General features: G+C 44.6%; 1 long non-coding RNA gene across 1 annotated transcript; it reads left to right on the plus strand.

Moving 5' to 3' along the window:
• The first annotated feature begins 17,621 nt into the window (after positions 1 to 17,621).
• Positions 17,622 to 19,965, plus strand: LOC143809057 (uncharacterized). The gene is made up of 3 exons (XR_013222048.1): positions 17,622 to 17,832; positions 17,935 to 18,059; positions 19,836 to 19,965. It is a non-coding gene; the product is annotated as an uncharacterized LOC143809057 (long non-coding RNA).
• Positions 19,966 to 24,880: the final 4,915 nt, after the last annotated feature.

Here is a 24,880-nt window from a genome sequence, read left to right on the forward strand (position 1 = left end):
CCGCAAACCTAACAGTCTCTGCGGATGCGTCTGCCAAAAAGGTGGTCGCCAATTTTAACAGAGGCAGGGATTTCAGGATAGTATCCCTAGGAGTTTTGGCTATTAATTGATTCTGAAGATCATTTAGCCACAGGTCCATGGAGCGAGCCACTGATGTCGCTGCAATATTTGCTCCAATAACTGCCGAAGAACTCTCCCAGGCCCTTTTTAAAAGGCCATCTGCTTTCCTATCCATGGGCTCTTTCAGATTGGAAGAGTCCTCAAAAGGGATTGAGGTTCTTCTGGATACTTTAGCCAATGGAATGTCTATTTTAGGAATATCGACCCATTCTTTAACTTCATCCGGGTCAAACGGCAAGCGGAGTCGGAAATCTTTAGGGATAGTCAGTCTCTTCTCCGCCTCCTCCCATTCATCCAGAATCATGGATCTGATATGGGAATTTACCGGAAACACTTTCGCAGTCTGTGAGCGCAAGCCACCAAACATTTCATCCTGAACCGAACAAGATGGTTGTGGTTCCTCAATTTGCATAGTATGCCGAACAGCCTCCAACAGTTCTCCTGTGTCCGCCGCGGAGAATAAGTATCTTCTCCCTTTCTCCAGAAGGTCTCTGCTCTCCTCTTCCTCCTCTATATCGGACACAGAAGATGACGGGTCTCCTGAAGAGTAATCGACCCTCTGCCTTTTGCTCGGTCTCTCCGAAGGTGAGGCTTGAGGTAGTGCCAGACCTGATACGGAAGCCTGAACCTCCTCTCTTATCATGGCTCTCATATTTGACATAAGAGAAGCCTGCTCCTCTCCTATGATTCTGCAGGTGCACGCTTCACATAGGGGTTTCTGCCAGGTATCTTTCAGTTTGGCTGCACAAATAGGACACTTTTTGCTTTTGCCAGGCTTCTTTAACGGTTTTTCAGGTAATGAGGCAGCCTATAGGAAATAACAAACTCTAGGATAATGCCCCATTTTTTTTTTTTAAAGATATCCATAATACAGGGCCCCTGCTCTACTTACTAGCGCCGTGGACTCCTGCCCCTCTGCTATAGCTGCGTCCTCCATGATGCACTGGAGATCGCTTACTGCCCCCGCACATACCTTTATATTTCTGTTCCTCTGTTCATCTGTACAGCGCTCCCGCGCTCACTACCGCTTGCAGAGACGCCGCCCGCCCCCCTCAGCCGCAAACCGGAAGTGACGCGCGGCCGGAAAGAGAGGATGGTGCAGCGAGGATTTCCTTCCCCATGCCGGCCGCATGGAGACGCCGACATCAGCAGAGGCCGCCGCTGGGATCGCATGCACCAGGGGGCGCGACAGAAGGATCGAGAGCCCCCGGCAGGGGGAAGCGATCCTCATACCAGGAGCAGCGCTACACTGGTAGGCAGAGGGACCCTCGGTCGGGTGTCGGCCAGCGGGTGCCTCATGGAGGGAAGGGTGAGGCAAAGCCCCCCCGATCCACATCCCCCCGCACAGAATGGTAGCTTCCTCTCGTCCGTTCCTATCCATAATGGGACAGGAAAAACACTGAAGGGTGGTAGGGGGAGGGTCCTTTTAACCTCTCGTGTTTCCTGTCCCATCATGGATAAGAAGGACGTCCTCCAGTGTGCTGTCAGGTGGTGACCTGGAAATAATGTTTCCACCTCTATGCCTGACAGTGGGGACGGTGTTCTTTGGGTCATAGGCAGCATTTCTCTTCCTCCAAACACGGCGAGTTGAGTTAATGCCAAAGACCTCAATTTTTGTCTCATCTGACCACAGCACCTTCTCTGAATCACTCACAGAATCATCCAAGTGTTCATTGGCAAACTTCAGACGGGCCTGCACATGTGCCTTCTTGGGCAGGGGGACCTTCTGGGCACTGCAAGATATTAAACCTTTACAGCATAATGTGTTACCAATGGCTTTCTTGGTGACTGTGGTCCTAGCTGCCTTGAGATCATTAACACGTTTCCCCTGTGTAATTTTAGGCTGATCTCTCACCTTCCTCATGATCCAGGATACTCCACAAGGTGAGATTTTGCATGGTGCCCCAGATTGATGTCGATTGACAGTCATTTTCTATTTCTTCCATTTCTTACTATTGCACCAACAGTTGTCTCCTTCTCACCCAGCGTCTTACTTATGGTTTTGTAGCCCATTCCAGCTTCGTGCAGGTCTATGATCTTGTCCCTGACATCCTTATAAAGCTCTTTGGTCTTGCCCATGTTGTAGAGGTTAGAGTCTGACTGATTAATTGAGTCTGTGGACAGGAGTCTTTTATAAAGGTGACTACGTAAGACAACTAACTTTAATGCAGGTAAAAAGTCGATTAGGAGCGTCTATCTGGTCTGTAGGAGCCAGAACTCTTAATGGTTGGTGGAGGATCAAATACTTATTTCTCCTTGCAAAATGCAAATAAATTTGTATAATTTATACAACGTGATTTTCTGGATTTTATTTTTTATATTCTATCTCTCAATGTTAAAATTAATCTACCCTTAAAATTATAGACTGTTCATGTCTTTGTCAGTGGGCAAACTTACAAAATCAGCAAGGGATCAAATACTTATTTCCCCCACTGTGTCTATCTATCTATCTATCTGCATACCTATCACTTATCTCAAGACTTTTCATTTTTTTTGCTACTGGGTCTCATCAGCCAGATTATAGTGATGCCTGTGCCTGTGGATGCTCTGTGGTGGACCGGTCAAAATGAGGAGGAATGGGATCAATGTTGGAGGCTTTGACAAAGAGCTTGTTCACTACTTAGACAACCTCTTCTTAAATGCCCAATTCTCCCAAGAAAAAAACATTAAAACTGACCTCCTGTACTAGCGCTGTTCCGTAATCATCCAGATTGTTAAAGAACCTAGTTTGGACAATTCATCTTTTGCTGCTGTCAAGTGAACTGACCCACTTGCTGATCACCCAGAGAGACCAGGCTCCAAGGGTACTGCAGAAGACAACCCCATTTTAAGGTCACCGTGGAGTAATCACCTACCACTCTGGTCTATTTCTTATTGTAAGATTCACAAATAATCTCATTGACCTGTTAGACGTTACTGATGTTCTGTGTGTCCAATGCTGATAACAAAGATTACGATATGGGCATGGACAGATCATATATTGATGGACTTTCCGGAGATGGCCGAAAGCGGTAGTGGGCACTGTAATAGCTGCAGTTTGTTGTCACCCAGCATCTAGACATTTGAGCTATATATTGTTTCAAGGAAGTTGGTACTTCAATCCATCACTCGTGCAGTTTCCAGACAGTAAGTGTCTGACAGATTACCACCCCTGCACTGGAGAAAGTATGACCAAACATCTGCTAACTGTTCAAAGGCTCAACAAGGAAGCTCTTCTTTGAAGGAACATTGTTTAGAAGGTCAGCAGCTCATTCTGGAGGAAACATCAAACTGCAACTTTCTGCAAAACAGGAAAAGAAAATGAACTCTGAGATATATTGAGTCGCTGACATGTCTGACCTGGGACAAGGCTGTACCAATACTCCGTCTAGTTTATGAGGCTTACCTAAACATGAAGTCCGCACTTGCTAAAAAACGAAAAAAGTGCTAATTGAACCTGACATTTGCTCAGTCAAGTCTGCTCTTGCTTCCTTTGGTTACCAAGGAAATTAGGGCTCATGAGATCATTTGTCTAATAATGATGTGTCATAGGTCAACAGATGTAAAAGACAATACAGTAGATTCCAGGACACCATCATAGAGATCTGAACCAGATATCCATGCACTCTCCATCCCTGGTCACAATAGAATAGGTTTGACCACGATTAGAATAATATGGCTGATGATTTCAAAAATTGCCCCACACCAGTCCACGGGTCCAGTGTGGTATCAGTGCCACACACTTCAATGGACCTGAGCAGCAGTATCAGACATAAAACAAAATCAATGGACAAATGTGTTTTTCTAACCTGTCCCTGTGCATCTATTTTTGAGTGTTCTTTTTTTGTTTAACCTTTTTCCTAAGAGCAATAACATTTTTTATTTTTCTGTCCCCATAGCATTATGAGGGGTTGCTTTTTGTGGGAAGTGTTGCAGTATTGAATGACACCATCCATTTTACCACACAATGTATTGAAAAATGGGAAAAAAAAATCCAATGTGACAAAATGAGGGAAAGAAATGCAATTCCACTATTGTTTTTTGGGGGGTTTTTTGGGGGGAGGGGGGTGTTTGTTTCTCCTGTGTTCATTATGTGGTAAAAATAGCATGAAAACATGATTTTCCATGTCAGTACAATTATGGAGATACCAAACCTGTACAGGTTGGTAAAAACCAACCTGTCCTTCTGTCTGAAGCGTCGGGCGCATGCGCAGGAGTCAGCACATGCTGCACAACGGCGTTAATATCTCCAGGACGTCGGTTGGAACAGCTTCACCGGCAGTGAGGAGAGAGAGAGTGAAGGGGACCTCAGAGAGCTGCAAGAAGCAATACAGAAAGGGATGGAAAACTGAAGTAGAGAATGCACAAAACCAAAGAGAGGGTGATAAGAAACAGAGGGTGAGGAGAGAGAGGGTGAAGAGAGAGGATGAGGAGAGAGAGTAGAAAGAGTAAGAGGAGGGAGAGAGAGGAGAGAGGGTGAGGAGAGAGAGGGTGAGGAGAGAGAGGGTGAGGAGAGAGAGGAGAGAGAGGAGAGAGAGAGGGTGAGGAGAGAGAGTAGAAAGAGGATGACGAGAGAGAGGGAGGAGAGAGGGTGAAGAGAGAGAGGATGAGGAGAGAGAGGGAGAGGAGAGAGAGGAGAGAGGATGAGGAGAGAGTAGAAAGAGGAAGAGGAGAGAGAGAGGAGAGAGGGTGAGGAGAGAGAGGGTGAGGAGAGGGAGGAGAGAGAGAGGGTGAGGAGAGAGAGTAGAAAGAGGATGACGAGAGAGAGGGAGGAGAGAGGGTGAAGAGAGAGAGGATGAGGAGAGAGAGGGAGAGGAGAGAGAGAGGGTGAAGAGAGAGGGTGAGGAGAGAGTAGAAAGAGGAAGAGGAGAGAGAGAGGGTGAGGAGAGAGAAGGTGAGGAGAGAGAGTAGAAAGAGGATGACGAGAGAGTGTGAGGAGAGAGAGTGAGGAGAGAGAGGATGAGGAGAGAGAGGGAGAGGAGAGAGAGGAGAGAGAGGAGAGAGAGAGGGTGAGGAGAGAGTAAAAAGAGGATGAGGCGAGAGAGGGAGGACAGAGGGTGAGGAGAGAGAGGATGAGGAGACAGAGGAGAGAGGGACAGTAGAGAGGGACAGGAGAGAGAGAGAGGGTGTGGGGAGAGAGAGAGAGACAAAAAAGTACCAATAAAAATGCACGACACCCGGGGGTAGAACGGATTCAATAGCTAGTTAGCTATAATGAGGACTTTTGGGTGTCCTTTTTTATCTGAGAGAATGGTGCAGCATGTGAGTCCCCCAAAACGGAAATGAACATATATGATATTGTGCAAAAAGTAAAAAAAAAAAAGAGCATGAACCGCACATCCCAAAATCATACGTTGCTCTAAAGCCGCTAGGCAAAAATTTAAATACTGAACATGAGGTTTTCAGTTTAACATTCTGATCAGACTGTATGAAGCCCGCTGCCCCTTCACGGCAAAACTCCTAGTGGGTTCTAACGCCCTAACGGAGCGGAGCCGTGCGGCGACCACCGCCGCAGCGGCCATGCACCAGCAGGGCGGACGGCCTGTTGCCTCACAGCACCCATGCTGCGAGACTGAGCCCCCATGACTCCAGACCGCGCCGCCCCACCAGCACACAGCCACAGCAACAATGGCCGTTTTTTGGCAAACCTCGTAGTGGGTCCTAATGCCCTAACGGAGCGGAGCCGTGCGGCGACCACCGCCGCAGCGGCCATGCACCAGCAGGGCGGACGGCCTGTTGCCCCACAGCACCCATGCTGCGAGACTGAGCCCCCATGACTCCAGACCGCGCCACCCCACCAGCACAAAGCCACAGCAACACAGTCCTAACGTAATGACCCCTATTTATGCAGCAATATCTGCCAGAAACAAAAAGTTTTATGTCTAGTCCATTTCCAAGTCTGTGCCCTCACATGATCAATAACTTACAACTGATGCTTAGTCCAAAAGTATTCCTATATGCAGGGCCGTATTTGAAACTAGGAACGTGAGGGCATGTGCCTAGGGCAGCAGGATGCGGGGGGCAGCACCTGAGCAAGGTTTTTTTAATTAAGTCAGGGGCAAACGCCTGCCCACCCACCATCCCCCCTCACTTCCACCTCCTTACTCCCCCCCTCCTCGAAGACGACATACCCACCCTCCTCCAGCAGTGCCTGCAGCTCCTTTGGTCTCAGTGCTGGCAGCTCAGCGGTCATGTGGTACGGCTCATTAAGGTGATGAATATGGATGCATATTCATGACCTTAATGAGCAGTAACGCGTGACCGCTCACACAGGAAGAAGCTGCAGCATCGGGAGTCGGGACAGAGATGCAAGGAGTCCATTCAGTGCTCTGTGAGGAGGGTGAGCATGACGGCCCGGGGGAAGATGGAGGACGGGAGAGGAGGAGGACAGGGGAGGAGAAGGAGGATGAAGGAGGAGAAGTAGGACTGGGACGAAGAAGGACGGGAAGGAGAAGGAGGACGGGGAGGAGAAGTAGGACAGGAGAAGAAGGAGGACTGGGGAGGAGAAGGAGGAAGGGGGAAAAGAAGGAGGATGGGGGAGGAGAAGGAGGACGAAGGAGGATGGGGGAGCCATGCATACAAGATGGGAGGGGGGAAGCTGAGCCATACATACAAGATGGGGGAGCTGAGCCATGTATACAAGATGGGGGGAGCCGAACCATGCATAGAGATAAAGGACAGTGTGAAGAGAGAGGCCAGTATGGAAAGGAGAAGTCAGTGTAGAACATGCACCATAAGAGGGACAGTGTGGGCAGGACCGTATTTGCCACTAGGCATGTGAGGGCATGTGCCTAGGGCGGCAGGATGCGGGGGGCAGCACCTGAGCAAGGTTTTTTTATTTTTTTATTAAGTCTGGGGCAACCGCCCACCCACCCATCATCCCCCTCACCCCCACCTCCTTACTCCCCCCTCCTTGAAGATGACATACTCACCCTCCTCCAGCAGTGCCTGCAGCTCCTTTGGTCACAGCGCTGGCAGCTCGTCCTGTGCTCACAACAGTCACGTGGTACCACTCATTAAGGTGATGAATATGGATGCATATTCATGACCTTAATGAGCGGTACCACGTGACCGCTCACACAGGAAGAAGCTCCAGCGCTGGGAGTCAGGACAGAGATGCAGGGAGTCCGTTCAGTGCGCTGTGAGGAGGGTGAGTATGACGGCCCGGGGGAGGATGAAGGAGGATGGGGAGGAGAGGGAGGATGGGGAGGAGAAGGACAACAGGGTAGGAGAAGGAGGACAAAGGAGGAGAAGTAGGACAGGGGAAAAGAAGGAGGATGAAGGAGGACTTGGAGGAGAAGGAAGACGGGGAAGAGAAGGAGGATGGGGAAGAGAAGGAGGACGGGGAGGAGAAGGAGGACGAAGTAAGATGGGGAGCCATGCATACAAAATGGGAGGGGGGGAGCTGGGCCATACATACAAGATGGGGGGGAGCTGAGCCATGCATACAAGATGGGAGGGGGAGACGAGCCATGCATACAAGAAGGGGGGGGGACGAGCCATGCATTCAAGATGGGAGAGGGGGGGAGCCGAGCCATGCATACTAGATGGGAGGGGGAGCAGAGCCATGCATACAAGATGGGATGGGGGAGCTGAGCCATGCATACAAGATGGGAGGGGGGAGCCGAGCCATGCATACAAGATGGGAGGGGGGGAGCAGAGCCATGCATACAAGATGGGGGGAGCTGAGCCATGCATACAAGATGGGAGGGGAGACGAGCCATGCATATGGAGCGCCCCCACGTTAAGGGCAATGGGGTACTCGGTACCGGGTCCCTTTGTCTTGGTTCTGGGGATGTCACGGTGGCCCGACTCGGTCTGTGGCCCTTCTGAGGGGCGTCCAATTAAAGGTGAAGTTTGTCTGGTGTTCGTGACGCCACCTGAGGTATTCGGTCAGGGTGACCGACGCTGCTTAGTGGTCCACTGGGGTGATATTATGGCAGCTAGATGGTATACCTTCCCACAGGTGAAGTATTTCCCCAGGGCTTCCCAAGATAGTAGGTAGGTGGTGATGGTGGATGTTGTAAGGCGCAATGAATAACGAGGACACAAGGTTGCAGTCTCTTTACCTTTTACTGAAGACTTCAGTGTCCACAGTCCAGAGCACAGATCACAGGGCAGGCAGAGTCCAGCCGGTCCGAAGGCACATCCAGAGCTCCCTTGTGCAGGTGGAAATCAGTAGCCTTCCTACTAGCGCCTGTGTGTTGTAGTACCTCCCTGCTGAGCACCACGGGATAGTCCTCATAACTGTCGTGTATGTTTCTGTTCTTTCTCTCCATCCCCCAACTCTCTTGGATGTTTCTGATGTTCTCTCTCTCTCTGTCCCCCAGATGGTATGGATAGGACAACCCGCATGACGGGGTAGACCTGGAGCTATTTTATAGGGACCCTAGAGACGCCCCTCTCCCACAAATTGTCTCCGTGTCTTCATAGGTATTAAGATCGGGCAACCAACTTGGAATTGACTGTCCTGCCGGTCTGTGAAGTAATGCGTAGAGCCTATTACTCCCTCGGTGTTCCAGCCACTGGCTACGCGCCTCAGAAGGAGGCTGCCGATCTCAGGGCAGAACTCCTCCCGGTATTATCTCCTTGTGCTGTGACCTCGTTTCTCACTCTCCACAATATACTTCGCTTCGTGTCCTTTCTTAGGATGCTGCCGCAATGGAGTGCAGGCGCAGCTCCGTAACGTTCTATCTCGTGCTTGGCCTCTGTCAGGATCCCACCCCTGACAGGGACCCTCTGTCTGCAGCTCAGATGTTCCTCCTTCTCCCCCTGTCTGCCTGATAGGTCCTCTCTGGGTCAAACCCAGGTAGCTTCTCTCCCTGACTTCCTATCCAACCCACCAGTTTTACCCGTGTGTGAGGAGTGGCCTAGTAGATAGAACCTTTGCTCCCCCTGGTGGACTGGAGTGTGAAGTGTAGTGTGTGACTGTGATACCTGGCAAGGTAAACACCTTTAGTACCATCAGACGTAATATCACTCCCCCTGGTGGAAGAGCGACATTACTGCAATGACCAGGACTCTGGGGCGCTGCACATACAAGATGGGGGAGATGAGCCATGCATTCAAGATGGGAGAGGGGGGAGCCGAGCCATGCATACAAGATGGGAGGGGGAACAGAGCCATGCATACAAGATGAGATGGGGGAGCTGAGCCATGCATACAAGATGGGAGGGGGGAGTCGAGCCATGCATACAAGATGGGAGGGGGGGAGCCGAGCCATGCATACAAGATGGGAGGGGGGAGCAGAGCCATGCATACAAGATGGGAGGGGGGGAGCCGAGCCACGCATACAAGATGGGGGAGCCGAGCCATGCATTCAAGATGGAAGGGGGGAGCCGAGCCATGCATACAAGATGGGACAGGGGAGCCATGCATACAAGATGGTACCAGGGGAGCCGAGCTATGCATACAACAAGGGGGGCCACGCATACCGGGACAGGACGGGGGAACCACACATACCGGGATAGGAATGAGGGGGACAATGCATACCCGGCTTACACTCGAGTCAATAAGTTTACCCAGTTTTCTGTGGCATAATTAGGTGCCTCGGCTTATACTTGGGTCAGCTTATACTCGAGTATATACGGTATGTAATACATACACATGTATGTGTGTGTGGCTGTATATATATATATATATATATATATATATATATATATATATATATATATATATAAATGTAGCTTTGTCACCATAAAAGGAGGGGGGCCCAGACACATTTCTTGCACAGGGGCCCCAAGCTGTCAGTGTCCACCCCTGCCCAGGGATAGATTGTACTCGCATCTTAAGGCCCCGTCACACATAGCGAGATCGCTAGCGAGATCGCTGCTTAGTCACAAGTTTTGTGACGCAACAGCGACCTCAGTAGCGATCTCGCTATGTGTGACACGTACCAGCGATCAGGCCCCTGCTGCGAGATCGCTGGTCATGTCGGAATGGCCTGGGCCATTTTTTGATCGTTGAGGTCCCGCTGACATCGCTGAATCGGTGTGTGTGACACCGATCCAGCGATGTCTTCACTGGTAACCAGGGTAAACATCGGGTTACTAAGCACAGGGCCACGCTTAGTAACCCGATGTTTACCCTGGTTACCAGCGTAAATGTAAAAAAAAAAAAACAGTACATACTCACCATCTGATGTCCGTCAGGTCCCTTGCCGTCTGCTTCCTGCTCTGACTGAGATCCGGCCGTACAGTGAGAGCACAGCACAGCAGTGACGTCACCGCTGCGCTCTGCTCTCACTGTACGGCGGCACTCAGTCAGAGCAGGAAGCAGACGGCAAGGGACCTGACGGACATCAGATGGTGAGTATGTACTGTTTGTTTTTTTTGGTAACCAGGGTAAACATCGGGTTACTAAGCGCGGCCCTGCGCTTAGTAACCCGATGTTTACCCTGGTTACCCGGGTGCTGCAGGGGGACTTCGGCATCGTTGAAGACAGTTTCAACGATGCCGAAGTCGTTCCCCTGATCGTTGGTCTCTGGAGAGAGCTGTCTGTGTGACAGCTCCCCAGCGACCACACAGCGACAAAACAGCGACGCTGCAGCGATCAGCATCGTTGTCTGTATCGCTGCAGCGTCGCTGTGTGTGACGGGGCCTTTACAGAAGTGAGTACAATTGAGGCTCTGACTGCCAGGTCAGAGCAAAGTGAGCAGCTTGATCAGATCATGTGATCACGCGGCTGATTTCGCTCACTCGCGCTGCAGAGGTGAACACTGGTGATAAGTGCTCCAGTGGAGCAGAAGACACCGAAGGATAAGTGCACGGGGGGCGGACAATTTGAGTGGGGATGAGGGGATTTATTGTGTGTGGGGAGATTTGTAGTGGGGATGGGGGGATTTAATGTGTGGGGGAGATGTGAGGACACAAAATGAAGAGCAAAAGGGAGATGGGGAAAGTACAGGGGAATGGGGGGCATATATGAGGAAACAGTGAGGGGGTAAGGGGGCATATATGAGGAAACAGTACTGGCGAATGGGGGCAAATATGAGTAACAGTATGGGAGAATGGGGGACATGTATGAGGAAACAGTATGGGGGATGGGTGCAGACAGTATGGGTAGCGAACAGGGGAATGTATATGGACGCAGTATGAGTAGCGATGTGAAAAATGTATGTGTACAGAGTACGGGGACTGAGGGTGATGGGATGTGTGCAGAAACAGTATCTGGAGTCAGGTGAGCAGGCAGTATAGAAAGTGAGGGGGTAAATATATGAGGAGACAGTATGGTGAACAGGAGGGATGTGAGAGGAGACAGTATGAGGAAGGAGGGGAAAAGTGTAAGGAGACAGTATGGGGGAGAAAAGTGAGTGGGCACAGAATAGAAACTGAGTAGTGGGTTCGTAGCATGGGGGGGGCCAGTGTAAGGGCACAGCCAGGAGGGAACAGTATACCAAGTAGGGGGAGTCTGATGAGAGAGTACAGTATAGAGACTGGGCCCTATAGCGGGGACACAGTATGAGAGGATAGTGTGAAGAGGGAGCCGGTATAAAAAGGAGAGGTCAGTGTGAAGAGCATGTACCATAAGAGATGTGGGGGGGTCATATTTTGTGCAGACAATATATTGAGGGGCAATTTTTTATTCAGGAGCATTATAATGACACTTCTGTCTTTAAGGACATCATGTGGAGATTTTCTGCAAAAGACCGGAGAAGATGGAAGTTTGCAGAGACGGCTGTGGATGAGAAAACTCATCATGGGGTCTGGACAAGATGAAGAAAAGGAGAACGGCTCTAGAGATGACATCATCTATAAGGTACCTGGATGTAAATGCTATTTGTGATACTGACTAACTCTCATGTTTTATTTATGTTAGGAGCATTAAAGGGGATGTCCAGGTTTGTGATGAGTCTGCAGTCATTCTTTGTGACTGCAGACTTCTGAGTTCTCACAGTGCGCACTGCACGCTGTCAGGATTCTGTCGTGCTGGCGATTTACATTCATGCGGTCACGTGCTGACTAGACGTGTGGCCTCACTCAATGAAAATGAACTGAGCGAGGCTGGGCACGTCTAGTCGGAATGTGGTCAGAAGTATACAAATCACATGCTTGTGCTGATATGACTGTCCACCGGCAAGGGAGAATCCTAAAAGTGTACAGTGCATTAGTTGTGAGAATTCAGAAGCTGCGATGTCAGGATTCAGCTCTGCAGGTTCCAGTAGTCGTCACATGGACACTTCACTCATATGTGACTTTCATACTTATGGTCCTGTGACAACGAACTTCTCTTCTGCTTCTTTGTTTTTCAGTGAACATTGAGAGCATTAGGGAGAGGAGCTCATCGGTACATGACTAAGTGTGCAAATTGCATATGTCCTGGGGGGGGCACCAAAATGAATTCTTGCATCGGGTGCCAGAAACTCTAGATACACCTCTGCCGGTATGCTACTGCGAGCGGTGATTACTGGGTCCGGTGGAGGGAGGTCTGTGCACAGGCAGTGAGGCAGGGACTGAGGGTGTGCACAGAGAGAATGGACACCCGGAGACTGCCCGTCCCAGTCTACGCCGTAGCCTGGAGCCCTCATTATCAGAGGAATATATCAGTTAATAAATTGTTTTTCTAAAGCTTTATAGTGTAGTTTTAGGTCAGGGAGAGATGGTTAGGGATGAGCTAGCAAGGTGCAGGGACAGGTAGTGATGGCTACTTGTGGACATGTGCGGCACTTGCGGTGAGACAAAAAAACACTGCTAGCAGCGTTTTTTTTCCATTGCTGCAAGTACCGCATTTACCGGATCGTGGCAAAACCACAAGTGCCGCACATGTCCGCAAGTCCCATAGGGAATGAATGAGGCTGAACGCAGTGTTGCCGTAAGTGATCCGTTATGCGGCAGATGCGGAAAAATTGCCGGATCTGCTGCAAAGGCTACTTTCACATCAGCGATTATTGCCAAAGTCACTGCCGATAGTGTCATACTCACCAATGGGGGAGGCAGCACTAAAAGTGCCTAGGGCAGCAGAAACTCTAAATATGGCCCTGCCTATATGGAACACATGGACACTCAGGCGAGCGTGTGTGTGTTCATAAAGTGATCAGGGTAGAGACAGATGCTGAGACTTGTGGTCAGACTACAGCTGAAGATGCCATCACACTTTGATGTAACCATGCAGGACACTAGTGACACTCACAGTTCTGCTTGCTTCTCCTCCTGGACCTGCAGTAGTATCTGCTCCCCAGGTTCGGTGGTTTCATTCTCTCCGGGGATCACTGTCTTGCTCTCCTTTCTGGGATGAGACAAAGGATCTGCTGGTAGAACGACTCCTCCATCACGTGCACTGGCCGCACTCACCTGCTGTGCTGCAAGGCGTGATGCTGAACCTTGCTCTGCACATCATGGACTGGCCTTCTCTCCCCTTCTCTTCCTCAGAATTGAGACCTTACAAGGAGGAGAGGATGGCAGCCATGACAACGACCAATAAACCATTGCTTCCAGCCCTCTTACTGTTCCATTCTGCGTGCCGCATAGGAACAGCGAAAGGACCAGATGTGGCCCATGGGTCGTAGTTTGCCCAGGTCTGTTGTAGTGTATATTCAAAATGATGCTCTCATATGACGATCATCCACAGGCTGGGCTTCACAGGAAGAATAAGATGCCAAGTAACAGCAATGGTGCCATTTCTTTCCCTCTGTTAGCAAAAATTAGATGGATAAACCGCAGAGTTCAGAACTAGCTAGCACAGCCAGGATTTGCTAGGTATCGAGTCGACTCAGCTCCTGAGCCTGCTCCATACATAAGGAACCAACATAGGATTTATTATTATAAGACTTCATACATAGGGAAGGGGCTTAAACAATTAATCCAAATCATTAGGAAAGTTCCATTGAGAAAGATCATACTGTGCCTTAAAAGCATAGGCATAATTAACCCTAATCATTGATCCTTAAAGAGCTTTTCACACGAACAAAGAATAATTTTATTCAATAGAATTTGGAATAATAATAACTTCCACAATGGGATGTGTTTAAATATAATGTTCCTGTGCTGAGTAGTGTTGAGCGATACCGTCCGATACTTGAAAGTATCGGTATCGGAAAGTATCGGCCGATACCGGCAAAGTATCGGATCTAATCCGATACCGATACCCGATACCAATACAAGTCAATGGGACACCAAGTATCGGACGGTATCCTGTATGGTTCCCAGGGTCTGAAGGAGAGGAAACTCTCCTTCAGGCCCTGGGATCCATATCAATTTGTAAAAGAAAGAATTAAAATAAAAAATAGGGATATACTCACCCTCCGACGCAGCCTGGACTTTACCGCCGTAACCGGGAGCTGTTGTGTACCTAAGAATGCGCGCTTGAAGGGCCTTAGATGAGGTCACTGCGCTCTGATTGGTCCGTAGCGGTCGCGTGACCGCTACGCGACCAATCACAAAGCAGTGACGTCACCTAAGGTCTTTCAAGCGCTTGAAATACCTTAGAAGACGTCCGCAGCTTCTGATTGGTCGCGTAGCGGTCGCGTGACCGCTACGCGACCAATCACAAAGCAGTGACGTCTTCTAAGGTCTTTCAAGCGCTCATTCTTATGAACGGAGGCTGGCGATTACAACCAGGGCATGTCAGAGGGTGAGTATATCAATATTTTTTATTTTTATTCTTTATTTTACACATTAATATTGATCCCGATACTGATTCCCGATACCACAAAAGTATCGGATCTCGGTATCGGAATTCCGATACCACAAGTATCGGCCGATACCCGATACTTGCGGTATCGGAATGCTCAACACTAATTGTGGCCAAAAAGTCCTATTTTAACCTCATTGGTCCACAGGACTTGTTTCCAAAATGCATCAGGCTTGTTTTGATGTTCTTTTGCATACTTCTGATGCTGAATTCTATGGTAAGGACACAGGAGAGGTTTTCTTCTGATGACTCTTCGATGAAGGCCATATTTGTGCAGGTGTCTCTGAACAGTAAAACAATGTACAACAACTCCGTAGTCTGGGAGATCTTTCTGAAGGTATCTTGCAGTCAAGTGTGGGTTCTGATTTACCTCCCTAGCAATCCTGCAAGCAGCTCTCACTGAAATTTTGCTTGGTCTTAAAAACTTTACATTGACCTCCACTGCTCATGTTAACTGTCATTTCATAATTACATTTCGAATTGTGGAAAGGGCAACTTGAAAACACTTTGCTATTTTCTTCTAGCCTTCTCTTGCTTTGTGGGCCTCCGTCATTTTCATTGCTGATTTTGGCACAAAGTTAGAGAAAGCTACATTATTATAAACAGATATATACAGACCACAACGGAAAACATATATATTAGTCTGTCATGCATGCTCAACACCAAGTGGGGGAGCAAAAAACAGAGAAATAGAAAAGAGGACACTCCAGCATAGAATCCTTATTACCCAATAGAAAAAATGGAGTTCAAGTCCAAATCAATTGAAAAGGCATACATTTATTGCAGAAATAGACACATTATACACATATAGTCGGTAATAGCACAAGGGAAAGTACTGATGACCATTAGAATGCAATCAATTTATACCTTTTTAATTGATTTGGACTTGAACTCCATTTTTTCTATTGGGTAATATAGATTATTATAAAGCTGGGAAATTTGCATCACTTGGCCTTTCCTAACGATGATAGTGAACAAGCCATGACCCTAACAGGTCTCAAATATTGGCGAAAGTTATCTGAGCACACAAATCCAAGAGTGTCCAAACGTTTGCATCAGTTTCCCTTTTTGTAACTTTTAAAATGTAAAAAATGACATTATTATTGCCTAAAATACAAAGAAAATATGTCCTCTTTAACTTTAGGCCTAATCTACCTAATAAGACGGCCCTACTGGGAATTCACAAATGTTCTATTGCTGTATTGGAAAGTAACAAATGTGAAAACTTATGTCAATGAATTGGTATTTCCACTCTTGGGTTCCGTGGGATGACATTTCTATCCACTGTGGCTTAGGAGTCTTATTTCTTGATATGACTGGAACAGAAATATTAATATTTTGTAGCATTTTCTTTATACCTCTGGGTGGTAGATGCAAAGTCTAAACTTGAATATAAACATACAATTACAATATGCATTCAAATGTAAGATTGCAATTTGTTTGTATCCCTGCTTTACATACTTGCCAAAATTTGCCCAGAGGGCCAGGCTTATAAAAACCCTGATCAGAATTGGAGTTTAGAGATGTTCCTCTGCATTTTGGGGCATTCCCATGGGTTTCCATTGTTGAGCTTGAAGGTCATAGTTTTTGTTTTTAAAACATTGATAAATATACCTTTTATTACAAACTGTGTATTGTTTGTAAATTGATCCAGGCATTACCTGTTAATTTTATTTCCTTCCCCGACTTCACCTCATTCTTTCATTCTTTTTCCCTGTTTCTATGGAGGGGTGGGCAATATGTTTTTGAATGCAAAATAAAAAAAATGAAGATAAAATAAAAAAAAAAGAAATACAAAAAGAAATGAATACAAAAATAAAAAAATATTTATGAATAAAAAATATAATTGAAAAATGTAATGTAAATTAATAAAAATAACATCTCTAAAAATAAAATCAAGAATAATTTCTGTCTAGAAAAGGTAATAAATGTTAATGATAATCTAATAATAAACTCAAGAAAAAATATTTTCTGTCAAAATTAAGTTAAATAAAAATAATAATCTAAAAATATAATCAGGAATATATATTTTCCTTTTAAAAAGGCAAATAAATAAATGAATAAAAATGATAATCTAATAATAAAATAAAAAGGTAAATAAAGAAAAATGATAATATAATAATAAAATCAAGAAATAATATTTCCCTCTAAAAAAGGTAAAAAATAAAAATTACAATTTAGTAATGAAATCAAGAAATAATATTTTGCATCTAAAAAAGGTAAACAAAAAAACTTACAATTTAGTAATAAAATCAAGAAAATAATATTTTCCATTAAAAAAAGTACATAAAGAAATAAAAATAAAAATCTAATAAAATCAAGAAATAATATTTTACATCTAAAAAATTATTAAAAAATAAAAATGACAATCTAATAATAAAATTAAGAAATAATGTTTTCCATAAAAAAAGTAAATAAATAAAAATTACTACTTAATAATAAAATGAAAAATAATATTTTCCATCTAAGAAAAAGTAAATAAATAAATAAAAATGGCAATCTAATATTAAAATTAAGAAATAATATTTTCCATAAAAAAGTAAATAAATAAAAATTAAGATTTAATAATAAAATGAGAAATAATATTTTCCATCTAAGAAAAAGTAAATAAATAAATAAAAATAGCAATCCAATAATAAAATAAGTAAGTAAATAAATAAAAATGCCGATTTAATAGTAAAGTAAAAAAATAATATTTTCCGTCTAAAAACAGGTAAATAAATAAATAAAAATGACAATCTAATAATAAAATAGGTATGTAAATAAATCAATTAATTAAAAATTACAATCTAATATTAAAATCGAGAAATAATATTTTCTGTTGCGCATAAATGTATTTACTAACACCTAAAAATCTAAAATTTATCTACGTTAGCGGGTTTGGCAGAACTGATCTATCATCGCTAAATGATTTGGAACCACAGTATTATGTTCTTCATTAAGGTTGACAAACCCTAAATCAAACAGCTGGGTCGGTATCTTAAGGAAAAGCGCTTGTATTCCGAGAACAAAGGAACGGTTACAGAGAAATCGCGGAGCGGAATTCAAAAGCGTCAGGACGCACCGTTTAGTTTGATACGTTTAATTCTACAATCAAGGTCACCGGTAAAGTACCAGAGCCTTTATTTGTTTCCCTCGCTTTCTTTTACTCTCCCCCCCCCAACCTACAACATCTTTCCCTTCATTTGCTCATCTTGTCATCCCCAGATCGCTATACGTTGCTCATTCCGCCTGCATTCAAAGCCGTTATTAAGTGGAGAAATGATAATGGCTAGAAAGATGACAGAACGTGGCAGCTGGTGACAAAAATCCCCCTTGATAAGACGACAACAGTAAATCAAGCTACTGCCACTTTTTTTGTTTCATGTTTGTTAATACCACCTCGGCTTTTGAAGTTTAAAGTAAGGTTCAAAAGAGCCAGGTGCTGAATCATAATATTAAAGCGAATAAGGAGCCGTATGAAAGAGCGGAGATCTGAGAGGGGAAAGCAACAAACACGGCTTTCAACTGTCTTTTGTCGGCCTTTCTGCAGATGTCACCAGTTGTTATCCCCAACAGAGATTTCGAGCTTGTAGCAGTGCCTCTGGCTTATTCCTACTCAACGTTTCAAGTGTCAATCATAAGAGAAGGATGCAGCTCAGGTCCTGGTCATTGTCCTGTAAAAAGAGCCAAACATTTAACATTGATTTAGCTCACTCAATATACAAAGATAGAGCCAGCTTTGTGCAGCTGAAAAGGCCGTTGGCAAGGTTGATTGTAGAGCAATTTCATCGTATCCGATGCTCCTTGGTTTAACTGTCACAGTGCAGCGTCTGGGGTCCTATGAAAAGTTATTCAGGACTCAGTGAGCAAGATGAAAACAATTAGCCCGAACCCACATATAGCAGCACAACGCAAATAAAAAAAAAAAATTGCCTTTTAATTATATTTAGCCTTGAAAATATTGCACTGAATAGCGTTCCGGAGAAAGCATCCATCACGTAACAAGCTGGTTGTCCTCATCAAGTCCGTAGCACAAGCTGAATATTATCTTTTATGCAGACTGGTGAGCAACGAGCACTTTAAAAGAAATTTACCCATCAGAGATGAAGCTAATGACTTACAGAGAATGCATCATCGGAAAATTCACGGGCAAAAAAAATCTATGTATTTTGGGCTTAAACAAATGTTGCAGTTGTGTTTCGTTAAAAATGTTGCACCGTTGGCTTTCTGTATTGCATCGGTGTATTGCGGGCTGCAGAAAGAGTTATCTGAGAAGGTTTCAGTGAGCTTGTTCTGACGGGGAGTTTGTAATCCTTTTATCTGTCATTTTCTGAGCTCTTCTCAGCGGATTTATGACACATAAAACGGGAGCCAAACTTTCATGTGATCATAAATCCGCCGAGAGGAGCACTGGAATAGACAGTTAAGAGTCACAAAATCGCCTTTAGAATGAGTTGACTGTTGAATTCTAAGTTAATGTTGTTCTATAATACAAAGGCTGGAGAAGGCCAACAGTGCAAAATGCTTAATGAAATCCAACTGCAAAAATAAACTGTAGCTTAAAATACATGCATTTCCATATCTGTCATGTCCTACGACTTGGCAATCATACAGTATTGTATTGTTGCGTTGCTATGCTATTAGGTTTGCCTTTTAGAAGTTTATCTTTCCTCTCTTCCTGTCTACCCCCATAGCTCTGATGCCAGCCCCTCTCTTCTTCTTCATCATTCTCTGTATGTCAGCCATGTTAAAAAAAGTTTGTTTGTTTTGCATCCCTGGTTCAGTACAGTCCTTTCTACCTATTGTAATTGTGCATGCCTATAAGAATTCAGCTTAAAAATAATCCTTCTTCTGTAATCTTCATACGTGCCTCTGCAGTCGAGTTAAGCTATCTGATGAAATCTCTTCGTGTGAGTACTGGTACATAGAGACAGTCAAGAAATGGTGCATTGAGCGCCTCGCATCCTAGTTATACATTCAGAATAATATCCTTTAAATCATTTTTTTAAATTGGTACTTATGTTTATGTTCTTATGTGGCTATCCTTAACAAAAAAAAATGTTAGAAAGATTTTAGGTTTTAAAATAAAAAACACACAATAAGCTGTTACTTATTTTTATCTATAGATTACTTGGTGGCTTTGCTGTATACACTGGAACAAGTAAGCAGAGTTATCTCATTATTACATGAGGTTGGATAAGTTAAGGGCAGCTGCATTGAACTGCTAACTCTATCCGCGATACCCACAGGATCTGCAGGCAGTTCTTCAGGTGACTTGGGGAGGGGGCTGTACTCCATCATATCCTCAAGACTATCATAATATATAACATTTTCTAAGTAATTGTTTTCTATTCATTTCAGCTGCAATAAAGCACTAAAGCACATGCATCATGCAACAATATTTATACTGACACACAATGGAAATGAGGGTCTCAAAAATGGATGCTCCCAGAAAGGTATTTAAAAACATTTTTGTATAAATAATTCCATCTAAATTTTTAAATATATGGGAGTTTTTTTTTGTTTTATTCTGATTCAAACACAATGAAAAAATTTGTTTATTATTTAATGCAATTTTCTTAGATGAGAAAATTATTTTTTTCTAGAAATAGTGTCGTTCTAGGCCCAATTCTCTTGAAAGTGTCTGAACTGTAATACCAAATTCAGCCTATAGTGATGCTGGTTCTGTAAAATAAAAATACATTTTCTCTAATGCCTTCTAAAAATATGTATAAAAGAAATATAAGATTTTGCTTGCCTCTGTGAAAAAATAGAATGGAAAATTAAAGTGTATGGTATGAGAAGCTTCATCATTACATGATACAGGCACTCACTGTCCCATTTATGTCCTGTATTTGGAAATCACATAAAAACAGCAAGGAAGCGTGAAGAGGAGAAGCAACAGACAATGGCCGTTTCGCACCGGTATGCGCTTCTACATAAAAGAAGGTGTGTCCAAACTTTTGGTCTGTACTGTATGTGGGGGACAACCATTGTTTGAGAGCACGGCAGGGCTTGGAAGGGAGGGAGCACTGTTTGACGCATAAATGGATGGAATCGAGATCAGACACCATGTCGCATATGGAGAGCCCCTGATGTACCTTAACCCCTTCACCCCCAAGGGTGGTTTGCACGTTAATGACCGGGCCAATTTTTACAATTCTGACCACTGTCCCTTTATGAGGCTATAACTCTGGAACGCTTTGACGGATCTTGGCGATTCTGACATTGTTTTCTCGTGACATATTGTACTTCATGTTAGTGGTAAAATTTATTCGATATAACTTGCGTTTATTTGTGAAAAAAATGGAAATTTGGCGAAAATTTTGAAAATTTTGCAATTTTCCAACTTTGAATTTTTATGCCCTTAAATCACAGACATATGTCACGCAAAATACTTAATAAGTAACATTTCCCACATGTCTACTTTACATCAGTACAATTTTGGAACCAAAATTTTTTTTTGTGACGGAGTTATAAGGGTTAAAAGTTGACCAGCAATTTCTCATTTTTACAACACCATTTTTTTTTAGGGACCACATCTCATTTGAAGTCATTTTGAGGGGTCTATATGATAGAAAATACCCAAGTGTGACACCATTCTAAAAACTGCACCCCTCAAGGTGCTCAAAACCACATTCAAGAAGTTTATTAACCCTTCAGGTGTTTCACAGGAATTTTTGGAATGTTTAAATAAAAATGAACATTTAACTTTTTTTCACACAAAATTTATTTCAGCTCCAATTTGTTTTATTTTACCAAGGGTAACAGGAGAAAATGGACCCCCAAAGTTGTTGTACAATTTGTCCTGAGTACGCTGATACCCCATATGTGGGGGTAAACCACTGTTTGGGCGTATGGCAGAGCTCGGAAGGAAAGGAGCGCCATTTGACTTTTCAATGCAAAATTGACTGGAATTGAGATGGGACGCCATGTTGCGTTTGGAGAGCCCCTGATGTGCCTAAACACTGAAACCCCCTACAAGTGACACCATTTTGGAAAGTAGACCCCCTAAGGAACTTATCTTGATGTGTGGTGAGCACTTTGACCCACCAAGTGCTTCACAGAAGTTTATAATGCAGAGCCGTAAAAATAAAAAATCATATTGTTTCACAAAAATGATCTTTTCGCCCCCAATTTTTTATTTTCCCAAGGGTAAGAGAAGAAATTGGACGCCAAAAAATGTTGTGCAATTTGTCCTGAGTACGATGATACCCCATATGTGGGTGTAAACCATTGTTTGGGCGCATGGCAGAGCTTGGAAGGGAAGGAGCGCCATTTGACTTTTCAATGCAAAATTGACTGGAATTGAGATGGGACGCCATGTTGCGTTTGGAGAGCCCCTGATGTGCCTAACCATTGAAACTCCCTACAAGTGACACCATTTTGGAAAGTAGACCCCCTAAGGAACTTATCTAGATGTGTGGTGAGCACTTTGACCCACCAAGTGCTTCACAGAAGTTTATAATGCAGAGCCGTAAAAATAAAAAATCATATTTTTTCACAAAAATGATCTTTTCGCCCCCAATTTTTTATTTTCCCAAGGGTAAGAGAAGAAATTGGACCCCAAAAAATGTTGGCCAATTTGTCCTGAGTACGATGATACCCCATATGTGGGTGTAAACCATTGTTTGGGCGCATGGCAGAGCTTGGAAGGGAAGGAGCGCCATTTGACTTTTCAATGCAAAATTGACTGGAATTGAGATGGGACGCCATGTTGCGTTTGGAGAGCCCCTGATGTGCCTAAACATTGAAACTCCCTACAAGTGACACCATTTTGGAAAGTAGACCCCCTAAGGAACTTATCTAGATGTGTGGTGAGCACTTTGACCCACCAAGTGCTTCACAGAAGTTTATAATGCAGAGCCGTAAAAATAAAAAATCATATTTTTTCACAAAAATGATCTTTTCGCCCCCAATTTTTTATTTTCCCAAGGGTAAGAGAAGAAATTGGACCCCAAAAAATGTTGTGCAATTTGTCCTGAGTACGATGATACCCCATATGTGGGTGTAAACCATTGTTTGGGCGCATGGCAGAGCTTGGAAGGGAAGGAGCGCCATTTGACTTTTCAATGCAAAATTGACTGGAATTGAGATGGGACGCCATGTTGCGTTTGGAGAGCCCCTGATGTGCCTAAACATTGAAACTCCCTACAAGTGACACCATTTTGGAAAGTAGACCCCCTAAGGAACTTATCTAGATGTGTGGTGAGCACTTTGACCCACCAAGTGCTTCACAGAAGTTTATAATGCAGAGCCGTAAAAATAAAAAATCATATTTTTTCACAAAAATGATCTTTTCGCCCCCAATTTTTTATTTTCCCAAGGGTAAGAGAAGAAATTGGACCCCAAAAAATGTTGGCCAATTTGTCCTGAGTACGCTGATACCCCATATGTGGGTGTAAACCATTGTTTGGGCGCATGGCAGAGCTTGGAAGGGAAGGAGCGCCATTTGACTTTTCAATGCAAAATTGACTGGAATTGAGATGGGACGCCATGTTGCGTTTGGAGAGCCCCTGATGTGCCTAAACATTGAAACTCCCTACAAGTGACACCATTTTGAAAAGTAGACCCCCTAAGGATCTTATCTAGATGTGTTTTGAGAGCTTTGAACCCCCAAGTGTTTCACTACAGATTATAACGCAGAGCCGTGAAAATAATTTTTATTTTTTTTCTCAAAAATGATTTTTTTAGCACCCAGCTTTGTATTTTTACAAGGGTAACAGAATAAATTGGACCCCAAAATTTGTTTTCCAATTTGTCCTGAGTACGCTGATACCCCATATGTGGGGGGGAACCACTGTTTGGGCGCATGACAGAGCTCGGAAGGGAAGGAGCGCCATTTGGAATGCAGACTTAAATGGATTGGTCAGCAGCCGTCACGTTGCATTTGCAGAGCCCCTGATGTACCCAAACAGTACAAACCCCCCACAAGTGACCCCATATTGGAAACTAGACCTCCCAAGGAACTTATCTAGATGTGTTGTGAGAACTTTGAACCCCCAAGTGTTTCACTACAGTTTATAACGCAGAGCCGTGAAAATAAAACATCTTTTTTTTCCCACAAAAATGATTTTTAGCCCCCCAAATTTTTATTTTCCTAAGGATAACAAGAGAACTTGGACCCCAGAAGTTGTTGTTCAATTTGTCCCGAGTACGCTGATAACACATATGTTGGGGTAAACCCCTTTTTGGGCGCACGGGAGAGCTCGGAAGGGAAGGAGCACTGTTTTACTTTTTCAACGCAGAATTGGCTGGAATTGAGATTGGACGCCATGTCGCGCTTGGAGAGCCCCTGATGTGCCTGGACAGTGGAAACTCCCCAATTCTACCTGAAACCCTAACCCAAACACACCCCTAACCCTAATCCCAACGGTAACCCTAACCACACCCCTAGCCCTGACACACCCATAATTCTAATCCCAACCCTAATCCAAACGTAAATGTAATCCAAACCCTAACCCTAACTTTACCTCCAACCCTAGCCCTAACCCTAACCCTACCCCTCACCCTAACCCTAAACGTGACTGAAATACGTGTCACTAAAATACGTGTCACTAAAATACGTGGCACTGAAATACGTGGCACTGAAATACGTGGCACTGAAATACGTGGCACTGAAATACGTGGCACTGAAATACGTGGCACTGAAATACGTGATACGTGGCACTTAAATACGTGGCACTGAAACACGTGGCACTGAAATACGTGATACGTGGCACTGAAATACGTGGCACTGAAATACGTGGCACTGAAATACGTGGCACTGAAATACGTGGCACTGAAATACGTGGCACTGAAACACGTGGCACTGAAACACGTGGCACTGAAACACGTGGCACTGAAATACGTGGCCCTAAAATACGTGGCACTGAAATACGTGGCACTGAAATATGTGGCACTGAAATACGTGGCACTGAAATACGTGGCACTGAAACACGTGGCACTGAAATACGTGATACGTGGCACTGAAATATGTGGCACTGAAATACGTGGCACTGAAATATGTGATACGTGGCACTGAAATACGTGGCACTGAAATACGTGGCACTGAAATACGTGGCACTGAAATACGTGGCACTGAAATACGTGGCACTGAAATATGTGATACGTGGCACTTAAATACGTGGCACTGAAACACGTGGCACTGAAACACGTGGCACTGAAATAC

Source organism: Ranitomeya variabilis, chromosome 2 (assembly GCF_051348905.1).
Source record: "Ranitomeya variabilis isolate aRanVar5 chromosome 2, aRanVar5.hap1, whole genome shotgun sequence".
Classification (NCBI taxonomy): domain Eukaryota; kingdom Metazoa; phylum Chordata; class Amphibia; order Anura; family Dendrobatidae; genus Ranitomeya; species Ranitomeya variabilis.